The sequence below is a fragment of the Podarcis pityusensis genome (genome assembly GCF_964106645.2).
Source record: "Podarcis pityusensis genome assembly, chromosome: 6".
In the NCBI taxonomy this organism is placed as follows: domain Eukaryota; kingdom Metazoa; phylum Chordata; class Lepidosauria; order Squamata; family Lacertidae; genus Podarcis; species Podarcis pityusensis.
Window position 1 is genome coordinate 70,717,732 of NC_138030.1, and position 8,150 is coordinate 70,725,881.

Sequence of the window (8,150 nt, forward strand, 5' to 3'; positions counted from 1 at the left end):
TAATCGGTAATCTGGTTGGCTAACAAATGTCCTCTACGACCTATTAAATTCTCTGCTTCAGGTGATATCTGTGCAACACAGTGGGCTAGATGTTTATTAGTGGGAAGGCAATTCACCTGTTGCTTGTGTGTCAATTTTAAAGGTTTTTGGTATGCTCTTTAGCTGTATCAGGATGGTCAACTAGGCTTCATCCTTTCTATTTTTCCTGAATAGTAGCTGGAAATAATGTTGAGTTGCCACAACTGTATTATTATTCTTGTGCAGATGTGTGCACCGTGCTTCCTTGTGCAGTTACATGGCATACCCATACAAAATGTTTTGCTTTGTTTAAATTCCTGCATATTTGCCCTAGGACTGAACAGAAATCTCCCCTGGTATGTTGCAATGCACATCTTTTGCAAATCTGTGAGATTTGCTTTCTTGCACGCAGTGGCGTAGCGTGGGGGGTGCAGGGGGGGCCGGCCGCACCGGGCGCAACATCTGGGGGGGCGCTCGCACTCGCAGCTCTCTGCCCCTACCTGGATCACTCACTCTCTCTCACTGCAGCGCTGGCTGTGTGAATCCGATCCGAGCCGCTGGGTCGCCGCCCACTGTGGAGGGGGTGGGTGCCAGGCGTGCGGTGCGGAGAGAGAGCGAGGGACTATCTGGGGGAGGGACAGTGCAGTGGCCGCCCAGCGCAGCGCTGAGCGCGGGAGAGAACCACACCAGACCAGACCAGGCAGCAGCAAGAAGAAGCTGGCAGCGGCGGCAGGTTAGGGGTTAGGGGGCACAAATTACTTGCCTTGCCCCGGGTTAGGGGGCGCAAATTACTTGCCTTGCCCCGGGTGCTGACAACCCACGCTACGCCGCTGCTTGCACGTGCCCTTTCTCTCTCTGTGTGTGTGTGGTGTTGATGTTTTTGCCACAGCCTGGGCATTTGCACCCTTGCTTCTCTGTTGCATGACACTGACATTTTGGTTATTGTTGTTAAGCAATTTTCCTGAATTGCAGCCTGAAGCACTCTTGAGTCAGCACAGCTGAATTCTTCTGCAGTTGGGTGCTCGTTTATTTTGTTTCTTTGTGCAGATAAGTGGCATGCTGGTACAAAATGGTTTTGCTTTGTGGGGATTCCTGCATATTTCCCCTATTCTTTACAGGGATGGTGTCTTTTAGGTAGAACTTGGTAAGGCATTGGAATGTGTCTGTGAATGTTCTCTAAACACACTTCTCACCAGCATGCCCTTCCTGTTTCTAGTTGATTGGCTTATCCTGACAACTAGATATGTGCCGTTTTAAATGCTAGTATTTCTTTATGCTGCTCAGTAAGATGTTAATCTTGTGATTAAATACTAAGCGACAGCTCCTTCACTAAGATCAGCTCCTGATACAAAGCCTTACTCAAGCTTATTCTTTGGGTACCCTTTGTCAAGTAGCTGGTTACATATTTTAAAAAATCACTTTCCGAGAAACTGTTTCTAGGCGTTGCCAAAAACCAGCTTCCTGTTCCTTTTTTAATTACCCCACCCATTTCCCCTGCCGTCACAAGCACCGAAGCCTCAAATTTCAAAACTGCTGCAATCTTTTCTCCTCCAATTCTGCATTCTTTTTGCTCTCCTTAGATTTTTTTAAGATTACGTAGGTGTTTTCCATTTTGCCTTTGAAATATCTTCTTACTGATTGCAAAACGAAAAGAGGATATGTCTCAAGATGCTGAAGATGTTGATTCATGTTGTGCCATGGGCATGCAGCTGATGTCGCAAACCTTTTCTGAGTCCTGATAAACCAACCTTTTGAAAGTTTGTATAGGCAGAACTGTAGGTCTGGGCTGGCCTGAGATGTTTTGCTGCTGTATGCAAAATGGACCGCCCCTGTCCCTACAACAACGCCCACCCCCTGCAGATCTGGGTCCCCACCATGCTTCCTCTATGTCCCTGCTATATCACCTGTGCTGCTGCCAGCCCCATCACCACAGCTGTACCCAGGACTGCGCTCATGCTGCTGCCATGATGCAGCAGGAGTGGCAAGAGGGCAGTGGCAACGGACAGTGGTGATGGCCATGTGGCTGTGTTGGTGGTGTGGGTCAAGCCGCAGCAGGGCTGTCAGCCGCGCAATGGCAGGGTCATGGAGGGAGTCAGGGGTCACATCCACCACCTGAAGAAGACAGGCTTCACCTCACCTAACGTAGGGCTGCCACTGCTGTAGGTCCAGGAGGCATGAATGTAGAAGGAGAAGGTGGAACCTGTGGACTTAGACACCGTCCCTCCAAAATAGTGATGTAATTTTAGGTTTCCAAAGAAGGAAACAAACTCTAATCTTTCTTATACGAGCTTGAAAAGCAGTTTCCTCTATGTCATTCCAAAAGGTCTGCTTTTTCAGATTACATGTGGAAAAATGCATGACTATGTTTGGAATGGGGGGAAAAACCACACACACTCTGTAACCTCTGCAAATGTCAAAGTTTGAGGCCTTGTTCTGCTATGATGTCGCAAGTCTGTTGTGGTGTTGTGAACCTAGTACTGCTAGGTTCTGAGGGGGGAGAGAGACGATTGCTTTGAGAATTTATTAGAAATATTCGGCATCAGAAACATTCATGCTGATTCGTCTGGGCAACAGCAAACTCTTGATTGTCTCGCAGTCCCAGTCAGCTGGGAGGTAACGGTCAGCATTATTATTTTATTTATTGAATTTCTATCCTGCCTTTCCTTCCGAAGGAGCCCTGTGTAGGGAGATGATCGAAATTTGTCCCTTGAAGAGCTGGAAAGAAGGAAGCTGATAAGGGAGGCTTGAGGGGAAATGACCCAAGAGAAAAGTTGACTAAAATAGCTGAGGTCTGAACATTAAAACCCAATATTTAGTTTATACCTGCCTAATGAAGACCAACGCGGGTGGCGCTGTGGGTAAAACCTCAGCGCCTAGGACTTGCCGATTGCATGGTCGGTGGTTCGAATCCCCGCGACAGGGTGCGCTCCCGTCGTTCGGTCCCAGCGCCTGCCTACCTAGCAGTTCGAAAGCACCCTCGGGTGCAAGTAGATAAATAGGGACCGCTTTATAGCGGGAAGGTAAACGGTGTTTCCGTGCACTGCGCTGGCTCTCCAGATGCAGCTTGTCACACTGGCCACGTGACCCGGAAGTGTCTGCGGACAGCACTGGCTCCCGGCCTCTAGAGTGAGATGAGCGCACAACCCTAGAGTCTGGCAAGACTGGCCCGTACGGGCAGGGGTACCTTTACCTTTAATGAAGACTAAAAGCTGGTGGCTGAGTCAGCCTAGGGTCTGATGGACTTACCAGAAGAAGGTTGCACAAGTAGGTCTTTGAAAGTTGGCCAAACTGTCCAAGCAGTCAGAAGTACAACCAGATGAGCTTTGGGGCTTTGAGGCAGATTGTCCCCAGTGACGGGACTGGTTTGTGGGAGTGTTTGGCTGGGGTAGAGATTTAAGAACACTTAGAAGCTAGTGTCAGCAACAGTGTCTCTTGAGCCTTCAGAACTTCTCAGCAAGTACCTTTAAGACCCCAGTGTAAATAACAGTATTCCCTTATGTGCATAGCAGCTCTTTAATAGATCAAGCATCTTAGTGAAGTGTTTGTCCTGTCCCTAGTGTTAGCATTCATCGCATACCTAAGCTTACTTATCTGCTAGGAGGTTTTGAAAACATTCTGAGTGGATTTCTGGCAGCGGTAAAAATAAAGTAGCACAAAAGCCTAAACTTGGCATGGCACAGGGTGGTGCAGAGCCACGGAGAATAAGCCTTTGAAGGAAGCTTTCATAAGGAAATCACTGTCTCTCCAGAGAAAATTTCTGGTGTGCTTAGTGCCATCTTAAATGACAAGATAATAAAAGGTAAATAATAATATCCAGATGGCTAAGGGGTATATGTTGAGAGACAGAATGGACATGAAAGTGGGAGACAGAGGAAAGAAATGAAACAGAAAATGCAAACTCGTATCATTTGGGATTGTGGAAGTTATAGCTTATTTGCTCATCTTTCACCTTTCATTTCCTCCATGAAAATGATATGTTAGGAGATTTGTCATGTGCAAAGTGCTATGCTAGAAAAATCTAGACTTCAATGTGCTTTAATTATATAATCCCTCATTGTCTGCACAAATATTCACTGTGACTTCTAACATGCATGCAATCTATGCATAACACTCTGATGGTGTTTCCTGCTTGGCAGGGGGTTGGACTCGATGGGCCTTGTGGTCTCTTCCAACTCTATGATTCTATGATAATAATTTGATTATATCCAAGTTCTTACTCATTTAAGCTATTTGTTTGAAATCAACTTTAATGAAATAAAAGTTCTTACTAATTCTATTTTATTAAAGTTTATTTCTTTTAAAACAAACACAAACAAACACAGTTTAGATATTTGTTTTAAGCAAATGATGAAAAGGTGTGAGTTGCCTTAGACGTTGAAATGCTCTGCCTGGAGGAGACAGGACCCTTTTAACACATATTCTGGTCCTTCCTTGAGGGAAGAATGCAGAAGGTGCTGCTGGGATGCAACACCTGTACTGGTTGCCGGTGTGTTTCTGGGTACAATTAAAAGTGTTGTTGCTTACCCTTAAAGTCCCAAATGTCTTGCGTTCAGGTTATCTAAAGCACCACCTCTTCCAATACCAGCCTGCCTGCTGCCTAGTCGGGGTCAGATTAAACTCTTCGTAGGTCCTAGGCACTCTTAGACTCTGAGGCCCTCAAGGTAGGTAAATATTTACATTGTATAGGTACCGTAATCACATATCTATATTAGCGTTGCCAGATTTCAAACAGTGAAAATCCGGACAGAAAGGTTGTTGATATTTTTTGTTTTGTTTTGCTAGCTGTCATATGTCCAGATTTTCCCAGACATTTACCAGATTTCTGCCCAGACACCACTGCCGACTGCAGCATTCTGGATATAGTATGGCAACCCTGTGTGAATAAGCTAGATGCTAGGGAAAATTAAGATACTTTGCGGACATACCTGTCTGCATATGAATATGAGATGAAGGTGACAGTGAGTTATTGAAGAATTTTTGTTTTTTTGTCGTGTGTGGGCTTGCTTCACGAGGTGAGAAATCTTTAGTTGATTACAGCACCTGCCCGAACGGCAGCCATGCAAGCAAGCCAATTTATTGACCTGGTGGAGAACATAACAATTTCATTAAACTGTATCATGTTGATTATTCCATCTTCTTTTGAGCCTATAGCCTAGCTAAACTGCCTTCCTACCTTTTACAGTACGGAACTAGTCCTGTATGTAGCAAATGTCTGTTCCAGGACACTGAGGAAGAATAAACTGTTGGAATCTATGGTGACCATTGTACACATGAAAAGAGACTTGGATAGGCATGGCAGTTGTGATTGATCTTGAATTGTTTTGTCGACAGGTGGAAGAGAATATTGGGAGACCTTTAATTAATAGGAAAATTAGTCAAAGTCTTAATAAGGAAAGGCACTGAAAAGTGGTTATATGTTATCAAATGGTATTAAGATAGCTGTGATCTTTTGATTGGTGAAAAGAAATCATGCATGTAATCTGGAAGAGTATAAAAAAACATAGCTTGGGGTGTGGTTCTTTACAGCCTCCTCCTTATTTTTGAGGGTGTCCCTATGAACATTTGTATTTCAGTAAGGGCCTATCTTTTCACTTGGAGCCTGTATCCTTTTTGGGGGTGTTTCTGGGAGGGATACCTCCAGCCTAGGAACCCCTTTTAAATCTCTCCAACAGACCTCTGCAGATTTGATATCTACAGAAAGATCTATTAATGCAACAGCATAGTAGATCTCAGGAGCACCCTGTTACATGCTATAGCCTCCCTCCCTCCATATTTCTATTTAGGGCTCCCATGCACACCCACCACTGGTGTTTGAAGCCAGGCACACTTGATGTGAGCCGCAATCCACATGTGTTCTGTAGCTTCCTGAGAAATACTGTTGTTTCCTTCGAACCGGCTTGCATATGATTTGTAAATGTAAGCTACAGTTCAGCTGAGGTGTCAACACTACAGGAAACAGCTGCACATGCAGAGATGACAGAGTTATTTAAGTTTTGAGAGGTGAGGGGTTGGCAGCACAGGGAAGCAGATCATGTAATGTGCATCGGGTAAAGACATCCCTGCCTCCTCTCTGGTGGGTAAGGTAAAGGTAAAGGGATCCCTGACCATTAGGTCCAGTCGTGGCCGACTCTGGGGTTGCGGCACTCATCTCGCTTTGTTGGCTGAGGGAGCTGGCGCACAGTTTCTGGGTCATGTGGCCAGCTTGACGAAGCTGCTTCTGGCGAACCAGAGCAGCGCACGGAAATGCCGTTTACCTTCCCGCCGGAGGTACCTATTTATCTACTTGCACTTTGACGTGCTTTCAAACTGCTAGGTTGGCAGGAGCAGGGACCGAGCAATGGGCGCTCATCCTGTCGCAGGGATTCGAACCGCCAACCTTCTGATCGGCAAGTCCTAGGCTCTGTGGTTTAACCCACAGCGCCACCTGCATTCCCTCTGGTGGGTGCAGCAATGTAAAAAGGCAATCTTGATTGCATTGGAGGGAAGCAACCTCACATTGCCTAGGTGTCTCCCTTAAAAAGACACCTAACTCCCCCCAACTTCTTCAGCATAGTGTACCCCACTTGTATTTCTCTTCCCCATGTTCTGCCTCTGGCTTCTCCCCCTGCCCCCCCAATCAAAATCTCAATCCAGGTTCCACCCCCCGCCCCAATGCAGGAATAGGAATACCTTATCCCACCATTTTCCTGGTCCAAATGTCCCTTTCGAAATCTAAGCAGCTGTTGTGGGCAGTGGTCCTGGCAAGCTGACAACTGAGTCCATCTCACTACACTGTGAATATTTTTGCATAGTAAAGGAATGCAAACAAAAGAGTTAACAAAATAACGGCAAGTGAACTCCCACCATCCAACTATGAGAAGGGTCCGTAGCTCAGCGGCAAAGTATGAATGAATAATTTTTGTTTGTGCTTTGTGGCAAAGCATATTCCTTGTACAGTGGTACCTCAGGTTAAATACGCTTCAGGTTACAGCCTCCGCTAACCCAGAAATAGTACTTCAGGTTAAGAACTTTGCTTCAGGATAAGAACAGAAATTGTGCTCCGGTGGTGCGGCAGCAGCAGGAGGCCCCATTAGCTAAAGTGGTGCTTCAGGTTAAGAACAGTTTCAGGTTAAGAACGGACCTCCAGAAGGAATTAAGTACTTAACCCGAGGTACCACTGTATGTGAAAGGCCTCCTGTTCAATTTCCATCATCTCCAGGTTGCACTGGAAATTTCCCTGTCTGAAACCTTGGACCACCGCTGTCAGTCAGAGTAGAAATACTGAGCTAGATGATGTGACTTGGCATAAGGCACCTCCCTGTGTTCCTGCAAGGGGACTCTACTATGCAAATCACCTGCTTTTGTTGATGATGTTGACATCGGTAATGCTGACTCAGCTTTGAGGGCCAGTGACAAATTCTGCAGTCTATCCTACCAGACAGCGAGTGGTTTGAATATGCCAGTGGCATATTCAGACAGGTTTAGTTTCCTTGTGGCTAGCTCACAGGTGGATTTCTGTTGTTCTCATGTATGCACAAGACAGGAAATCTATGGCTAGAATTATCATTGCACAAATAACGGACAAGTTTTCCAAGTGTCAACATTGCTTTTACAATGCATTTTGCCATTTTTGGAGCAAGTTGTGAAGGAGAGATCTCTTTTTCAAAACTGAAACATGTAAGCCAACCATGAGATGGAAACAACTGTATTCACTTACAGTATTCACAACTGAGAATGAGCTTTTGCAAAAAAAATAAATTGAAATTTGAAGATGTAATCTGTGTAAAATGAAGTATGAAGATGTAATCGGTGATTTTGCTAAGAAAAAAAGAGCCTCAAAGTTTGTATTTAAATGACATTTACTTAAGACAAATTATGCAAACCATACATAATCAAGTGTGCCTTCAGCATATGACAGAGCTGGGGGGATCAATCTGGGTGATGCCCTTAATTCCTTTCCATTCTGGAGAGAATCCTGTATCTGTGGGGATAGACTGTATCCCAGCCCGCAAGGACTTTGGCTAGCTAGTTAAGCACCACAATTAGCATAGCCAAAGAAGTTGCTTTGTGCCATAGAACAAATGGCTGGGCATTTCCTACCCCTTTACCTAGCTCTGGGGTTGGCAAGCTAAGACCTGGGGGCCGGATGCAGC